Source organism: Protopterus annectens, chromosome 7.part0, assembly GCF_019279795.1.
Source record: "Protopterus annectens isolate FY-2018-M chromosome 7.part0, PAN1.0, whole genome shotgun sequence".
Lineage (NCBI taxonomy): Eukaryota > Metazoa > Chordata > Ceratodontiformes > Protopteridae > Protopterus > Protopterus annectens.
Genome location: NC_056739.1, coordinates 856,028,090 through 856,047,946, shown reverse-complemented (window position 1 = coordinate 856,047,946; position 19,857 = coordinate 856,028,090). Strand labels below are relative to the sequence as shown.

The window sequence follows — 19,857 nt, the reverse complement described above, 5'->3', positions numbered from 1 at the left end:
AAGATCCGAAAAACCTGGATCCAGAGACTCCGAAGCTAATATAGGGATTGGAGTAGGAACTTGATGCGGTGAAGTCATCGAACAGACCTCCTGACCGAAAGGGGTAGGAGCTGATAGGACCCCCATCTGACTCTGTGCCGAATCTCCTTCACCATTCTTTCGACATCCTCTTCCATCAGACTTCTGGATGAGTGAGTTGACAATAGGGAGAGACTTGGAGTGGTGTCTAGCCAAAAAGAGTGATGGGACCATTGAGGAAACAGGATCAACTGCTGTAGAATAAGTAGTCCTGGACAGAATGGCAGAACTCAAATCCAACATATCCGAGAGTTTTGATGTTAGATTCGAGGAAGTATGATCCGAAACAGTCTTCTTTTTTGGATCAGAGGGGAACCTGTAGATTTTGTCAGATCCAGTTTTTGTCTTTTTTTAGCCATCTCAGAGACCAATCAGGATGAGGTTGAAGTTCTCGGTGATGAAGATTTAACATCTTTATTCTTAGTTTGGGGGGGGGGGTTAGTTCCCAGATATAGCCTCTTAAAAAGTGGAAGGTAAAAGAACTTTTAGAATAAGTTTGTTTTTTTGTGCTCAACTAAGACTCTAGAATTAAACGCATGATGGAATAATCTTCTTGTAAGTGTAATGGTCCAAAGCAATATAAACACGGGGTATGTGTGTTGAGCATAGGTAATTTGTGCCAGAATCGACACATTGTTTTCAAACCAGCTGTACTTTTATCTGCCATCATAATAAAGGAAAAAAATTTAAACAAGAAAAACTTTTTTTTTGTTTGGTAGAAGTAAGGAAAATACCAACGACAGTAATACGAAGAAATACACAGAGATATAGGAAAAGTAAACAATTAAACAGTAGAAAAATTACTAACAATAGTAAGCTACAGAAGTACAAAAATCATACGCTAGAGAAAATAGAAGAAAGCACTAAAGAAACGGCAATGATACTTAATGGTAACGGACTAAGAGAAAGAGAATACTGTAACAATCCAATCAAATAGGTAGCTTAAGTAGTTAAAAGGTAAATTTGAAAACATATATATAGCGAAGCTCGACAGCAATCAACCACATCTTTCACAGAAAGAGGCAAATGGAATCTGAAGTGACTTAGGGCGGGTGCATTATGGGCAAGGGACGAGCTCAAGCGTTTCTTGCTTATCACGAGCTTTAGTAATGGCTGAGCCGGATCCAAGGATCAAATCTGAACCCATTAGTTGAGGATAAAATGAATAGTGACAATGGTCATCCAAGTGGATGCCGGACAGAAGGTCAAAGTGGTGGTGGTGGGGTTAAACAGCATGGCTGAAGTTTAACTTTTTACCTCTGCAGGAACAGCTGAGGAGCTCTGTACTGTCTGCTGCCCCTTGCTGAGGGTCAAGGGAGAAGGAACTGATATAGGTGAGCAAAACATGAGACAAAGGACATTGAGAAATGTCAAGCAGGCTATGATGTGCATACAAGCATGTGCTACATGCTTGACAATACTGTATATTAAGCATTTTGAGGGAGGAAGGAAATAGTTGTGCGAGCTGCACTTACCATAATAGTAGATGTTCAAATTCCTCACTGCTGCTGTAGCTTTTAGTTATGTGGGTTGTGTCCTGTCCAAAATGCAGCAATCAGGCTGAATCACAAAGCTCTAGCTCCCTTACACACCTTCAATCTAAGTGTTAACTGGACAGCCCGTTTGTGGAGGGAAATCAGCATTCTTTGTGATGACTAAAGAATTTTTTCAGGAATTTATTGCTCATAAGAAAAAGAGAGTTCTAATCTGGAAAACAAAATATAATAGAAGCAAAAAGATTATATCCCAACCAAAAAACTATATACACACACAAAGGAGGAACGGAGGGTGGGTGCAGTAGTGAGGAAAATGAACATTTACGGTTATGGTAAGTACAACTTATACAACTGTTCTATGCTCAGCATTCTTACTGCTCCAGTAGCCTTTGGCTATATGGGTTTCTTACCAAAGCTGATCTAATCCAGGAGTAGGAAAGATGTGGATCCAGGAACTCCTGGGGAATGATCCTATCAAAACAGTCTTTGACCTGGAAAAGGAATTCGGTTTGTAATGCTTTGTAGAAGTAATACTTCTAGAGCCCACCCCTTTCCAATATGCCATCAAAAAATAAGTCTCTATTAAAATGTCATGCTGAGCTGTCAGCATGGCAGGATAAAGCCCAATTGCGATGTCTTTGAACCAGAGAACTTGCAACTTGATGAAGGGATCTGATGAAAGCTGAAAGAAAGCCAAGTGCTCGACAAGGGAAATCCTGACTGCTAAATCCATTACACAAAACAGTACTTGGAATGTGCATACAGCCTATAGCACTGGAGATTGGCACAAATCATACATGAGATGAAGTGTTACAATTTACTGGTTGTTGGAATCAGCAAAATGTGATGGACTAGATCAGGTAACATCATTTCAGAAGATGTCACCGTTCGCTTTTCAGGTGGCGATGGGCATGAGAATGGAGATGGCATACTGCTTAGAAAGGCGGCGTCAAAAACTTTAGTCAGTTGGGAGCCAGAGACAGAATTATTTCACTATGCTTACAGAACTGTTTCACCCAACTAACATTACTATAGACCACCAGAAGCCACCCACAGATATTGAAAAGGTAGAATTTTATGAACAGCTACAAGATGTGATGACCTCGATTCTCAGCGATGACCTTAGACTTAGACTTATGATGGGTCATTTCAATGCTCAAATCAGAAGCAAAAGAGAGGGATTTGAACATGTTATTGGCTCTGCTGCTTTAGGAAAGAGAATGGATAGTGGTTATAGATTACTGCAGTTCTGCAGTGACAATCATCTTTAAGTTGGAGGCAGCATATTCTAACACAGAAAGACAATAGTAAGGCAACATGGCATTCACCGACGGATACTCAGATTGATAACATTTGCATATCTCGTCAATGGGTGAATATGCTTCAAGATGTCAGAGTACAACGGGGAGCTGATATTGCATCTGAACACTACCTTGTGGTCACGTCAATGAAAACAAAACTTAAGAAGTGAAAGAAAAAGCCAGTATCTCCTCAATTTAACACCAATATGTTGATGTCACCTGACGTACAAACCAGCTACAACAAGGTCCAAAACCAATTCTCTGCCCTCTACAGAGTGCAGATGATGACAATGAACAGCAATGGGAACAATTCAAGACAATCAAAGAGAGTGAATAAGTAACACTTGGGTATAAGTGAGGCAAAAGAAAATAAGTGTGGATAACAGTTGAAACTTGGAAAGTCAATGATGCACGATGTGACTGCAAAGATGAGAGCAGTCATACCAAACTGGCCAGTCATTAGACTCTGATTGAAAAATATAAACAGAAAGATAAGCTGGTTAAAAAGATGTGCAAGAATGACAAACGTTATGGGTTGAGAAACTGGCAACAGAGGCAGAAACAGCAGCAGCGACTGGAAATTACAGGGAATTATATTGTGTTGCCAAAGAACTTATGGACAAGAATAAACAGAGACCATCTATTAGATTAGCAAATGGAAAACCCAAGAGGAACAATTAAAGAGATGGCAGGAACATTTTGAATCTGTGCTAAACTGTCCCACACCACATGATCTGCATGACTTTGGCTATGACGGCCAAGTGTCAACAATCATTCTGGATGTGAATTTGGCAGGCATTAGCGAGACTGAAGTAAAGGAAACCATAGCCATACTAAGGAATGGAAAAGCTCCTGGAACAGACCAGATACAATCAGAGCTGCTAAAGTATGCTACATCTTCAGTGGAATACTTCACACATCTCTTGAACAACATATGGACTCAAGAAAATGTACCCAATGAGTGAAAAAATGGCATCATCATCCCTCTACCAAAAAATGGGAGATGTTAGAGACTGGACAAATTGGCATAGAAACACATTGTTGTCAGTCCTAGGCAACATTTTCACCAGTGTATTACTGAACAGACTGAAAGGAACAGTTGATGACAGACTCAGACAAGAACAGGCTGGACTGAGAGCAGGTCGATCCTAAACTGACAGAATATTTGCACCAAGACAAATTATACAAAAAGCAACAGCTTGGAAGAAACCAGTCATTGTCAACCTTGTGGAATTAAAAAAAGCCTTCAACTGCATATATAGACCATCACTATGGCAAGTCTTGGCAGAATATGGGATTCCTCCAAAATTCATTATACTTTTTAAGAGTCTGTATCAAGATAGCAAGTGCACAGTTTGGGTGAATAATGAAATCAATTGTTAAAAAGGTTAGGAGTTGGTGGGAGGGGAGATTAGGAAGAATGAAAATGGACAACACAGATGGACATAATTTCTTTACCTGTTGTTGTCAATTTTCATTCATTCCTCAACAGTTGGGACAGAGTCCCCAGCTACCTAAAATCCTCTTCCCTCAAGACCAGATCCAGTTTGTAATAAGTAAAAAAGATATGAGAACTGGCTCAAGTTGCAGCCAACCATAAGTCACCCATGGAAGCCCTAGCTAGAAACATTGAAGTAGCAGGCATGGAGCTAGCTGAATGGGTTCTTTAAAGGTTTTGGTAAGGACATACCCAAATTGCTCTAGACAAATGATATACAATCAGTCAGCCATCTGGCTAAAGTTACCTTTGCAACTGATTTACCCAATTTAGAATCTGCAAAGAAGACAAATTGATCCATCTTTCTAATTTCTTTTGTTTTAAGTAAAAACGTAACTGTCTGTGAACATCCAATAAATGCAATACGTAGTCACCTTTGTTTGCAAATTCAGGAAAGAAAACTGGCAGATTAATGGACTGCTTAATGTTAGATTCTGACACCACCTTAGGAAGGAAAGAATGATTGGTTCATAATGTTACTCTATCCCTGTGAAAAATCTTGTAGGGAGGTTTAAAAGACAGTGCTTGAAGTTCTGAAATCCTGGTAGCAGAGGTGATGGCCACCAGAAAGATAGTCTTCCCTGTCAAACTTTAGATCACATTTTGTTGTTGGTTCAATGGGGGAATGAATCAAGGCCTGCAGTACCAAATTCAAGTCCCATGGAGGAGTTAGATCTTTAAAAGTAGGTCTTAAAAATAGGGCACCTCTCAAGAAGGCCTTACAAAGTTTAGATGAAGCCAGGTTGGAGTTTTCAAATCCAATGTGAAAAGCAGAGATGGCTGTTAATTAAACACTAATGGTTGAGGAGCTAGCTCCTTCAGTGAAAATTGTTGACAAAAGCTCAAGGACACTTTGTACTGGGGCTGAAAATGGGTCAATATGTTTCTGAAAAGTACAAAAAACAAACCTCTTCCATTTACTTCTGTAAAGTTTTCTTGTAGAAGGTTGATTTGAAGATAAAAGTAAATGATGGACAGGGGACAAGAGCATAGGTTGTCTGGCTATTAAAGGAAGTGGAGCAATCAAACTTTTAGCTTTAGGTTTGAGATATCCCGGGTGAGTCATGCCTGTTGGGTGAGACAGGCAGTCTGGAATCGGATCCAGAATCAAAGATGAGTAAATTAGATGAGGCCAAAGAAAGGGGAACCAAATCTGTTGAGGCCAATAAGATGCAATGAGGATGACTTTGCTCTTCAACTGGAAAGCTTTCTGCAGAAACTTGGGGATCAAGGGAGTTGGGAGATATGCACAGAGGACAGCGGGAGGCCAATTGTGTAGTAGAGAGTCTCTCTGTGATCCTCCCGGTGGGAGGATTTGGGCAAAGAAGCTGCTGCACTTGTTGTTTAGAGCAGATACAAACAGGCTGCAGCAAGGCTGACCCAATCGGTAAAAAATCATTTCTGCCACTTCCAAGTTGAGAGACCACTCATGAGGTAGTAGAATGGACCTGCTCAATTCATCTGCTATTACAGTGGATTTCCCCGGAATGTGCATTGCTATCAGAAATCGGCTGGATGAGATTGCCCATTGCCACATTCTTACAGTTTCTTGACACAAGGGGTAAGACCTGGTTCCTCCTTGTTTGTAGATGCACCAGACCACTGACATATTGTCTGTCTGAAACTCCATTCTCCTAAAAGGGAGAGACTCTTGGAAGGCCTGCAATGGTAAGAGCACCACCCTCATTTCCAGGACATTGATATATGTGATGGCCTCTTCAGGAAACCACGGGCCTTGGACTGTTTTCCCCAGAAAGTGCCCCACCCACCCAATATGGGAAGCATCCATGGTCACTATGGCCTTAGGCTGACAGAAAATGAAGGGATGGCCTTAAAGTACCCGGTCTGATCAAATCCACCATCAAAGGTACCTTCTGCATGCTTGGGTAATTCTTATCTGGGTAGACGTGCTGATAAGGAATAGACCATAGTTATCGCTAACATCCACTGAAGAACTGTCATGTGAAATCTTGCTGGGGGAACTAGAACTATAGTCGCTAACACTGATGCCAAGGCTTGTAGGTTCAATCAGGCTGAAATTGTGAATTATCTTTCTGACATGGAATCTGATAGTCTGTACTTTTGAGAGAAAGCGAAGCTGTAATTGATACTGCATTAAAAATCGCTCCTCTGAACTCCAATATCTGAGACGGTTCTAAATGAGATTTTCTGTAATTTATGGTTATCCCCACATGGGTGCAAATCTGCAGTACCTGATCTCATGCTCTTATTAGTAGGAGCCTGGTCTGGGCAGTAATGAGCCAATCATCCAAGTATGGAAACACTCTGAATCCCTGCAGTCGGAAGTGAGCTGCTACCACTGCCATACATTTGGTGAACACCAAGAGGGCTGTAGTGACGCCAAAGGGCCATGCTCTGAACTGGTAATAGCTGGCTCCCAACTTTCAGGATTGTCCATTCATTTTTATCTGACAGTATGCATCCTGAAGGTCTATCAGACACATCCAGTCATCAATGCACAAAAAGGGCAGAATGGATTGAACCATGACCATCTGAAACTTTGTGTATTGAACTGATTTGTTCAAATTGCTGAGATCCACAATTGGTCTCCAGTCCCCTGTTTTCTTTGACACTAAAAAGAATCGTTAGTAAGTTCCGGATTCTATCTGGTTTAGGGAGACCTCTTGGATGACTCTCTTTTCTAGCAGCTTTTGTATTTCTAGTGCTGCTGCTTTCCTCTGTCTGAGTGGAACATTGGGAAATTTGCATACAGATAGAGATGGAAGGGAAAAGGTAATTATACAACACCTCTGGAAATAATCCTCTGCACCCACGTATCTTTTGTGATGTCTAGCTAGGCTCTCTGGTGCAGGGATAACTGACCCGGATTGCCTCCAGTGGGGGAAAAATTGGACATCCTTTCAGGAGCACTGATAGGGTCGGTCAGAGAAAGAATCGCTAGACCCTTGGTTGTACAGCCCCTCCCCTGCCACTTGAAAAGGATCTTCCATATCAGTTCTCCCCTCCGCCCCTGAGGGAACTATTTCCATGTGGATCTTGGAAAGGATCCCGGGACTTTCTGAACCACGTCTTTCGTCACCTCATTGATTCCTAGAGAAGATTCTTTGATGGGGTTGAAAAATGTATGCCCACTACAGAGGGGGTCTTCCCATTTTGCTCACACCTGGAGAGTGTATCATTTAGCTTACAGCCAAACAATGAACTGCCATCAAAAGATGCACTGATGAAAGAGGACTTAATGGAAATGCTTGAGCTCTCTGCCCTTGAGGTAATCTTCAGCTGCATGACAGATGAGCCTCATGGACGAATTAGAAATGGACTGTAGGGTTACCAGCTGTGAGGCTACAGAAATCAGAGTCTCAGCAGTAGTTGCCCCAGAAAAGGATGTCTCCAAATAAGACATCTTCAGATGGTGATCTTGGGGACACTTCCCCTACATCAAAATCAGCATCTTTGGTGACAGACTCCTGAAGGGAATCCAAGTGACCCCTCTTGCACTTACTCTTCCTAGGGACGACTTTGGTTGGGTGCTCAGGAGAAGTATCGGAAGAGATAGTAATACCGTGCCAGGTAACTGGAGACTTTGGGCTGGCTGTCCCTGTAGCATAGAATGAGGAGGCTTTAGGCGCAAAGGCACATAGGATCCAGAGGGGAGATCAGAGGGGGGTAGGAATAGTTGATCCTGCAGAAACAGAGAACACTCTCTCCACCACCTCAAAGGCAGAATACTCTGGGGAGAAGGAAGCCAGTGGAGCCAAGAAACAGGCTTCCACTCCATCAGTTCCCCCTGCCCCAAAGGCTGTCTACCCAAGATGGAGGTCACAGCAGAGCTGTCCAATGCTGAGGTTCCAAGGGGAAGAGATGGCTCTGGCAACTTTGGAGTCGACTCTAACAGCTTGGATCCAACAGGGAAGATTTGGCTCCAAGAGTCTCTGGCTCCAAAACTGATGGAGCCAGTGCACTCAGAGACAGCCTCGGCACCAAAGACATCATCATTTTTGTATCCGATCCAGATGGTCACAGGAGACTCAGATGCATGGGCTCTGAAAATATAGGTAAGTTCGGAGAAGGACCAGAGACTGGTGGAGTACTACTAACAAGGACTTCCTGGGGTGAAGGGGTAGGGGCCAGGAGAACTCCCATCTGTATCTGTGCCGAGTGCAATGTCCTCCTCATTCTGTCTACATCAGCCTCAGTTAGACTTTTGGAAGAATGAGAAGTTACTGATGGGGACCTAGAGTGCCGGCGGTACTCAAGATATGGGGAAGGTGCTCTAAAATGTACCAGGTCAATGGAAGGGGAATACCAGGTCCTGGTCAAAGGTAGAATGCTCCTTTGACAGAAGAGCTAGGATCCTAGGAAACAGTTTTCGACTCAGACGCCGGCTGAGCTGGAGCAGTCTTCAGATCAGACTTATTGTGTTTTTTCCGTGATGGTTCCATGGTAGGATCTGATGAGAGAATCGAGAAACCTGAAGGCTTAGCTGAAGGGTCCTTAAGCTTAGGTTTGGGGAGCTGAGCCCCAGAAATAGCCTCTAAAAAGGAAGTAGGTAACAGTCCTTTCAAAATTAACTTATTTTTTCTGTCCATGACTGCTTGTGGGTTGAAGGCCTTGCATGTGCAGCAATTCACCTGTAAATGGTCTGTCCCCAAACAGTAAACACACAAAGCATGTGCATAAGAAAGAGGCAACTTGTGCCCACTTTTCTGGCACTTTTTAAAGCCAGATGGACCCTTCTGAGATATTTTAATAATAAAGGAAGACTTTTTTTTTTTACTTAATAGGGGAAAAACAAAGAGCAAAAATACAGAAATACCAGGAATGGTAACTGAAATCACACTAAGAGTGTGTAAAGAGGGAAAAGGGGAAAAAGCTTACCAACTATGGTACTACAACTAAAAAATGTGTAAATGGGAGGGATTCGCGATAGGAAAATGAAGAACTCTAAAATTTTACTGGAAATAAAGAAAATAGTCAACTTATCTTCCCACTATACTCGAACACTTGAGAGCTCAAAGCGACCACACCCAAACGTGAAAGCGGCAAACAAGATTTGGGTTATGTTGGGGGTTGGTATGCATTATGGGTAAGGGAGCAGCTTGAGAGCTTTTTAGAGACCACGAGCAAAACTAATGGCAGAGTCGGATTCAAGGGTTGGATCTGAATCCAACTGTTGAGGGATGAATGAAAATTGACATCAGATTATAAATTCAAGGGGTGAGGGGGGGGGGGGGATTTGTCCTCTGCAAAATAAGAAGTTTAAAGAAGAGCAATGTTCAAGACTTGCTGTTAGACACTTTCAATCTTTTTTTCCCCCCTGTATGTCAGCACTCATCATTTCAATAGAGAGCTGCAGTAATAATCCCCAATATGGCCCTAGTTACAGGTAAAGCACCAACTAGAAAATCTTCTCGACTGGTTAAAATAAGATTTCCTAGTAGCAGGATTTCTTGCCTCCCTTTAGAATCTGCTGCACACCCTTATGAAAATGGTCCTTAAAAGGTATTAGAACGGAGTCATCTAGGCAGTCAGCTGAAGTTGTTCGAGATTGGTGAGTATAAAATCACCTCCTGCCTTGTGTAAGTAGAGCCAGTCTGAGGAAGTTTGTAGCAATTCCCTCTAGTTGATTTTATAAGAAGGGAGAACCAACACTGTCTGGGCCAGAAGGGAGTCGCTACAGTAATTTCTGGAGTCTCCTTCTGAATCTTCAGAATGACACTGGATATAAGTGGAAAAGGAAGAAATGCATACAGGAACATTCCCACCCACAGGAATGAAAATGTGCCTGTTCTCCAGATCTGCTGCAAGCAGTCCTGGTGCAGAACTTATTTAGTAGTCTGTTTTGACAAGAGGCAAACAGACCTATGTGAGGTGTTTCCTATCACTGGATCCATTCCTAGAAGACTCCCTCATCGGATTTCCATTCAAGGTGATCTGTTCTGGTCCTAGTCAGATTGCCTGCCACTACATTTTGTGCTGACAGAATTCAAGATATTTGGAGGCTTATACAACGCTGTAGAGCTAACTCTGAAGCCATCGCAGTCAGTCTGCACAAGGGGTAAGACTTGGTGCCTCCCCTGCATTTATGTACCACATCACTGTGCCATTGTCTGTAATCACTTGTAATGGTTCTAGGGACTACAGGTCATGAAGAGATTCTACAGCATGGATCACAGTTAACATCTCTTTTACATTTATGTACTTTGATCTGTCTTAATGTTCCACAGGCCTTAAAACTCTATGCCCACCAAAACTGCGTCCCAAGTGAAAACTGTGGCATCTTATTAACTCCACCAATGCAGTTCTTTCTTGATAGAGCTCAAAAATGCAAAATGAAAATTTCAGGGGATGAGGATGTTGGGTCCATTTATTTTTTTTCAAAACGGTGATCTTTTTTTTTTCATGTATAACCTGGCAAGAGGAATCATGAGTATCACAGAAGCCATATATGCTACAGTTTTAAGATACCCTCTGGCTGAAGTCTCCGACTGATTGGAGAAGACGAGGAAGGTTTCTAGATACACATTTGCCTTTATTAGAAACGCCTTTGAAGAGCTGCATCTAAAAGGCACAATCCTGTTTGAGTTAAGGACTTTTGAACATTTATCTGAAAACCCATACTGCTAAGGAGTGGGGAATCCCATATAAAGGGCTCCTGACATCTGGCCAAAGACTCTGCAAAGAGGAGTAGAATCCTCTAAACAAGGAAAAATGTCACACATCTTTTAGACCTAACATAACCATAAAACTCAGAAGAGGAATAACTGGCAACAGACTCTGATGGGTCAAGATTTTTAATTCTGGTACTGTTACAAACTGGTTGAGAAAGAAAAGATCTACAACTGGTGTGCAAGAAAGCTCATTCTTTGAAGTCAAGACTTCCTCTCATTGGTCACTGGTAGTATGATTCCAAGGATAAAAGCATGTGCTGAAGAACCATACGAGAAAATGTGTTTGTTTCAGCGGGCAGGGAGGAATTCCCCTCAAGGGAGATATGTGCATCCGGTGCCATCTGTAACCCTCCTGAACTAGTATTAGGGCCAAGAGAATGACAATCTGTTGCCGAAAGTAAATGTTGAGACACTGTCTGAGAGATGTAGGCAAGTCCCTGTTTTTTTTTTCTTGTTCCCCTCCTGCCATCTTTTTTGTTCCTCATTTGCCAGCACATGGCAAGGAATGATTATTTTATATTTTTACAAGGAGAAAAGCAGATAGACTGTAAGACTTGTAATGCGAGGCTTGAAATTTTTTAGTAATTCCTTTAATTTCCCTTTGTCATCAAACTGTTTCAGAACCTGAGTAATAGCAGGGCCAAACAAAACCTGTTTTTTCAGCACTAGAATCTAAAATCTTAAATGAAAACTTTTCAGTTACATCATCTCAAAACAGAAGCAGTAGCAGTGACCCTAGACACAGTATCTGCACAATCACACACACTATTCAAAGCATGTTTAGGCACACTGCAGCAGTGATAATGACTGTCATAATAGTTTACCTTATGGACACAAGATGCAAGGTTTGATTCTAACATGGGGTAATTGGCAAGGCTTAAAATGGCCCACAAAAGCAGTAACATCATAGGGGTAGAAGACAGAAGATTTATGGGTGAGAGGTTGCCATAAGGCTGGACAGCTGGTATAATGGTTAAGGTGTTTACCTTACAGACACAAGGTGCGGGGTTTGATTCTCACATGGGGTAACTGGCCAGGTTTAAAATGACCCACAAGGGCATTTGCTCAGTACTAATCTATGAACCTATGAACATAAAGTGACTAGGACACAAATAAAAATGGCCTTCACTTATGCAATATGATGGTTAACAGGACCCCTGACTGCAAACAATGTTTTTGATGGTAGAACAAATTAGCATAAATAAACAATGATACAGAGGGGTCTCCACAATCACAGAACAGAAGGAGTAAAGGAGAAAGTGAATTACAGCAAGAAACATGCAGCAAAAACTTTGCTTATACAAAATCACGATGTAAATGGGATGTGTAAGTTTAAAGTTGCAAGTGAGAAGTAAGGAGACAATCACACTATGTATTCAACAGAAATACACTGAACATACTTGAACTGTACAACACTAATAGTGTAACATCAGCCAAGGAAGTTGAAGTAAAGTCTTTGATCAATGAAAAAACTGCACTTTATGGTGTGGGAGCAATTACTGATTGACGTGAATGTCCTGCAGTGGGCAATAAAAAAAAAACTAAGAAGAAAACAAACAGGAAAAAATTCATCATCGATAGAAAACTTAACCTTGGCAATTTCACTATCTCCATTCCTATATGCCACTAAACACCATTAGTCATGCCACACCAGAGAACAGACGCAAGTAGCACCTTCAGTAAAAGATCCACCGGATGGGCCAGAACCACTCCTAGCATCAGAACCTAAGCCACAAACATTTAAAGCACCATAAGTTATAGCATGCAACTGTCAATATCACAGATTCAAAGGTAATTACTAGGCGAACAACCCCACGGGTCTTTTTAAGCCTAGTTATGTTATCCAAATGTATCTGACAAGTTCAGGAATTTTAAGATTACTCTAAGGAGTAAATGCAGGACAGGGCTTTGGTAGTCATGCATTTACATGCTGCCACTGTCCATTAGGGACAAAAGTGTCAGACTAGGAGTATATTTCCGATTCCCAACTCACTGGTTTAAGTTATGCTTGAACTGGGTTAAGGAAGAACTCTGTTTCACATACATGGCAATCCTGTTTCAGAGAAGCGTTGCCTCAGAGACACACATCTGTCCCTCCAGTATGTCCTAGATCAGCTAATTTTCATGCTATTTGTTTTTTGGATCTGCAGGTGTGGGCTCCAAGGATGCCTAGTATTATTAGGCATAGACCACCCCTCAACAATCTATTGAAAACAGAGTACAAAGACAGGGCTTTGAGGCAATCTGCTTAGGATATGTTTATGCCCTGTATTATTTTTGGGTGGGAACTCTGTGGACATTCTAGCTGTTGCATATTCCTGGCCAATATATTAAAATATTTTGATCTTGACATAAAAATACTGTACTTTCACACACACTGTCAGTAATGCTGGCAAATAAATGAAACCGCTTTTCCATAGTTCAAAGGAAAAAAGATCACGGAGAAGCAACATAGCTTCACTCATGATATTTTAACTGCATTGCCATCCTGTGTACTGTCAAAACAACAAGTAAACAAATGAAACTGGTTTTAGCTGAGCTGTGCTGATACATTCTTGTTTTACATTTCATCATCATGAGGAAACAACATACAGTATTATGAAACAAATCTGAAAAAAACATCAGACACTAATTCATGCTTGATGTTTAAAAAACTTATACTGCTTTCACATGTCACACTGCATTCACAAATGCTGTCATAAGTACTTATAAACAACTGAAAACAAAAGTTATGTACTAGTATAGTGATAGACCTGAATGTCCATTTCCATCCTTCCTCAACATAAGAGTCTTTGGACCTGACTTTGGCCACTTCCAAGATTTGAATCTATTGTTCAGGCTCCTCCTCTTACCCATAATCCTGTGTATACAACAAGCTACTTCAGATTGAGTTTGCCGAAAGAAGAAAATACAATTAATAAGGAAACCAGCTGAAATATATATATATATATATATATATATATATATATATACATAAAAATAATATGTATATATATATATATATATATATATATATATATATATATATGTATATATATATATATATATATATATATATATATATGGGTCCTATTTGTATTGTCGAAATTACAGTTGATTGAACCGCACTTTATCGAACCCACCTTAGCGAAAGTGCATTTTGTCAAAAATGCACTTTCGCTAAAAAAAAAAAAAACATGCAATTTGTGTGTACCGTTAGCTGCACATCAACGTATAATGTTGATGTACAACTAAGGAAACTCCTGTTGATATCATGGTACAGTGGGGATAAGGGAATATTCCTTTTTTCCCACTGTAGTGCGATCTTGGAGTGAGAATATTAAAGTGGGGGTGCAGGGGGGCTTGCCCCCCCTGCACATTAGTGTTTACTGTTTTTTTTTTGTTTTTTTTAATAGTTTTCTTTAAATTTTTCTGCGAAAGTGCATTTTCGACAAAATGCACTTTCGTGAAAGTCAGTTCACGGACGTATGGTTCGATGAATCGTAATTTTGATTAAAGAACATATATATATATATATATATATATATATATATATATATATAGAGAGAGAGAGAGAGAGATCTATATAGATACATATATTATACATAGATACATATAATGTTGGTAAACAAACTCAAGGAGCCAAGGCTAGGTCAGCCAGAGCAATCCAGGATACACACACATTTTAATATATATATATATATATATATATATATATATATATATATATATATATATATATATACATATATATATATATATATATATATATATATATATATATATATATATATACACACACACACACACACACACACACACACACACACCATAAACTAATAGAAGGAGAAAATGTAGTTGAGGAAGACAACACAGTTAGTATAGTTGTGTAAAAAGGAAGGAAGATGAATAGACTAATTAAGGGACAACTCATTGACCGCCTTGGGCATAAAAGAAAGATTAGTTCGAAGAGACACCCTTGTTTCTGTGAAAAACTAAAAACAGAGGAATAACAGAGTCTGAAGTTCAGACACTCTTTTGGCTGAAGTAAGAGCCAAAAGAGGAACAGTGCTCCAAGTACAATGTTGAACTAACCTTACAGAGAAGGCTCAAAAGGAGCCTGGGTCAATTTTTCAAGCACAAATTGAGATCCCAAATAGTTAGAACAGCATTCCCGGGAGGATTGATATGAAGGACAATTTTAAGAAGTTGCTTGATTTCAAACCAAGAGGAGTGAGGCGGATTCAAGGGCAGACAAGTAGAAATTGCAGACAGAGGAGCTTTAACTGGAGAATATGCCAACCCAGCATGTAGCAGATCACACAAATATGAAAGAATCTGAAGAACCTCCACAGACAGGGGATCCTGATTGCAAGGGAGGCACCAGACAGAAGATCTTTTCCACCTGGACATATATGATTTTCTGGTTGTGAGTTTCCTGGCCTCCTACAGAACCCAGAGCATTTGAAGAGTGGACAGCTGAGGATGGATAAAGGATTCCTTATATATATATATATATATATATATATATACACACATATATATATATATATATATATATATATATATATATATATATATATACACACACACACATATATATATACACACATATATATATATATATATATATATATATACACATATACATATACACATATATATATATATATATATATATATATATATATATGTAAGAATATCCACCAAATGAGGTAAGTTGTGGTGACTGCCCCTGTCCAAGTGAGAGAGAAAAGTGAACCAATACTGTATTGGTTGAAAGGGAGTCACCAGCAAGATCTTGTGTAGAACTCATGGCAGGGGGACCATACATAAACATTCCCTTCCAAGGGAAAGCCAAGGCATCCATTTTTCAAGTCAGAGGACCTGGGACTCTGCAGCAGAATAGAGGAAGTTGTCTGTTCAGAGATGAGGCAAAATTATCTACCCGAGGAATACCCTACTAATGATCTATGTCCATGAACATATCTCTGTGAAGCATCTATTCATGAGCCTATGTTCTGGCCCTGCTCAAAGGGTGTGACAAGATTTTGCTCTGAGGGAATGTAAACCACCTGAAGAGTCATTTGATGCTGCATACCTAGATCTCAGACCTGAAAAACTTTACTCTGTAAAGGAGATAGAAGCTTGTGACCCCTTACTTTTTGACACACCACAACACAACACTGTGGTTTTGTCTGTGAAGACTTTGCGAGGCTGGGAGCCACACCAATTTGAGGTACCACTGAAATTTCTTCAAATAGATCCTGGCAAGAGGGAGTATAGGAATACTGGTGACCTTAAATCCCAGAACCATGAGAAATTCCTTGGCCGTGAGAAAGGACAGATTAATAGGAAATTGGAAAATGGTTGCCAGAGGCAGATCATTGGCAGCAAGGAGAGATGCCAGCATGGGAACAGTCTGAAGTCTGTACCCGAGGAAACCATGATCCTGAGAAGGCATCAGAACTGATTTCTGGAGGTTTATGGTGAACCCCAGACTGTGGAAAGCATAAATGATGAACTCTCTCTCTCTCTTTTAACAGGCATCGCACGCAAAGGGCAAGAGACAGAGAAAAAAAGGGAAGGAAAAGACCAGGAATAGGAAGGGCATTATATTAAAGAAGAATTAGTAGTACAAAAAAGGAAGAGTGGCTAATAATCAAATTCATTTATCTCTGACAAAAAAAATGTCAGAGCACCCACAGATCTGTCCTACGCTTGTGGTAGCAAATGAGATCTGAGATAGCTATCCACAGTGATTATGCATAAATAAGGGGATGAGCCTGAGCACCAACTCCAAAGCCTGAAAGTAATGATAATGAAGCAACACAAAGCAATTTGCTGTTGCTTAAAAATCAGTTACATTGCTTTCACAACTGCTGTCTTTAGCATCAAAGAAATAACTGAGAGTGATGTTACAAATAACCAAATTCTCCCAGAAAAGGTGCTCAAATACCAAAGCTTGTAATCCTCAGCCGAAAAGGCACCAGGAAGGAAGATAACCAGCAAAACTTTATATAAACATGTATATGTCCAAGTCCCACTAACACAACTTTGTTTTCTTTTGAGCCAGTTCCCATTACTTACATCAAATCTCTACTACTCAAGCTAAAACCTTGCTCTCCTTCCACTGACCATCTATCTCCTACATTCCTCAAACTTATTGCTGACTCAATTGCCTATCCTGCATCTATACTAATTAAATAATCTATTCTGGAATCAACTGTCCCCACCCTTTGGAAATCTTTCTTCACTATCCCTCTTCATAAAGGTGGAAACTCCACTGACCTCTCAAAACTACCAACCCATTGCCATTCTGTCCCCCCTCTCCAAGATATTAGAAAAAGGTATTAACTCACAGCTTCTCAATCACCTCCTCACACACCACTTACTTACCCCTACCCAACATGGATTTCGTCCTCACCACAGCACCACCACTGCCCTCCTCTCCTTCACTCATATCATTGCAGAGGCCCTAGACAACAATAAACTCATTTCCGGTCTCTTCCTAGATCTCTCCAAAGCCTTCGATACGGTCTCTCATCCTCTACGAATATCCAAACTTGCAAATCTCCACCTATCCCCCTCCACACTTGCCTGGTTTAATAGTTACCTATCTGGCAGGGAACAATCTGTCAAATGACTCTCATCCTCCTCACCTTTCCTTCCCATCTCCACTGGTGTTCCCCAAGGCTCCATCTTGGGACCCCCTTTTGCTTAACATCTTCACCAATGATGTTTACATCTCCTGCAAATAATCCTCCCTTATTCAGTATGCCGACGACTCCACACTTATATCCATCTCAAATAACATTCCTGAACTACACTCCCTGACCCAACAGGCCCTACTATCCACTGAACAATGGCTCTCTCACAACTTATTGATCCTAAATCCCAAAGACCAAACTCCTAATTTTCCTTCCCCATTCTCTTTCTCATCACAAAACCTCATTTTTTATTACATCTTCTAACAATACAAACATCCAACCTGACACCCACACAAAACTCCTAGGGGTCATTATTGATGACGAACTCAAGTTCAACCTACACATACTCCAATGTATATTAAAAAAAAAAAAAAAAAACAGAAACTAGGTCTGCTATATCGGAACAAAAAAATTCCTAACCCCTGAATCTAGACTTACCTTGGGCCAGGCACTCCTCCTCCCCTCCATCTTATACACCGCCCCAGTTCTTACCAATATCCAGGCCTCCACTCTAAACAAACTGCAACAGACTTACCGTAAAATAGCCAGATTCATTACTAACTCCCCATACAACTCACACCACTGCATTTCTTTAAACTCTCTTCAATGGCTTGAACTTCCCCAGTTTCTGCTATCTTATCAATTTCATATGCTACACTCTATTCTTTATAAACCCTCCTTCTGTCCATCTCTATCTTCCTTAGTCTCCATCTACATCCCATCCCGGACCCTCCGTACTTCTAACCAACAATTACTTGATATTTACCACCCAAAAAGGTCAGTAGGCAAACTACTCTACAACCACTCCCTTGGCCATGCTTGGAACAAACTTCCCCTTGACTTACGTTCAATCTCCCACACCTCACACTTTAAAAATGAACTAAAAGCTTATTTTCTCAATTCCAGAACCTGCCCTTGCCATGACCCTACCTAGTCTTCCTTCCCTTTATGTACCCTCAAAAGGACCATACTTAGTACCTTATTACACCTCTCTCTCCAATGTGTCTACTATGCATTTGTACAATTTTATACAAACAAAAAATGTTTATTGTTGACCTACTTAACTATATCAATGTAAAATTGTTACTTAGCTTCTTTTTAATGCAACTTTAACTTTATGCATGTAACCCAACATATGTGAATCATTTTGCTATAACTATTATATCAATACTGTTTAAAATTGTATTTGTTTTAAAATGTATTACTGGAGCTTTTTTCCTCGGGTCTCTACTGAAAATGGGCCACAAGCCCAGTTGGACAAACCTGGTTAACAAATGTCAATAAATAAATAAATAAATAAATATGTGCCTTTTCGGCTGTGGATTTGAGTGATGTTACCCAAGTTCAGCTGTAATACTTTTAGGCTTTGTAGTTAATGACTGTTAAGAAGCAATATATAACATGTTGTTCTTGATACAAAAATCAATTGCACTGCTTTCACACAGCAGTCAAACGTGCTAACAAATAATTACCCCAGACTTGAAGTTTAACTAGTACACCATTAATCACACTAACAAGTTTAGTGGCATGCCTTGACAATATCAATGATAGCTTTGAGTGCACTAAGCAATAAAACTATTAAGATCTTAGACACAGACCCATATTTCATCATAGCATTCAGAACATTTCCTACTTACAGTATACTCTGAAAAAATCTTTCTGATGTATTCTTTCATTTTGTGCAAAGCCACACATTACAGAATGAAGATTCAGCTGTGCATACTCAAGCTAATAAAAAAGCATTCTAAAAACAAGATGCAGATTTTAAACAATTCCTCCAGAAGGAAAATATATTGCAAGTGACAGAATATAAGCAAAAGTTGTGTTAGCAAGTGCAAGAAATCAGAATAGGGAACACTTTCAAAGTTATAGGCAGTGTTTTACACTATCATAGTGGAAATATACAGATCAGTGTTGCTTATCAGACAAGTCATAGGCCACACAAACACAAAGCAGATCCATAAAGCAGATGCATAAACCAAAAGCTTTATAATCACTACCAGAAAACAACCTAACAATAGTATGAATTTACAAACGAAAGAAGAAACAACTCACACTCACCTTCATTAAAAGCAATGTTTCACTTACAGAATTACTGACATTTGATTACCTGGAAAGTCTGACTAGGAAGGCTCCCATTTT

General features: G+C 40.1%; 1 protein-coding gene across 1 annotated transcript in view; it reads right to left on the bottom strand.

Moving 5' to 3' along the window:
• Positions 1 to 19,857, bottom strand: part of LOC122806111 (centromere protein P) — an 888,624-nt gene that overhangs the window by 274,973 nt on the left and 593,794 nt on the right. The gene's annotated exons all lie outside the window — the stretch shown is intronic.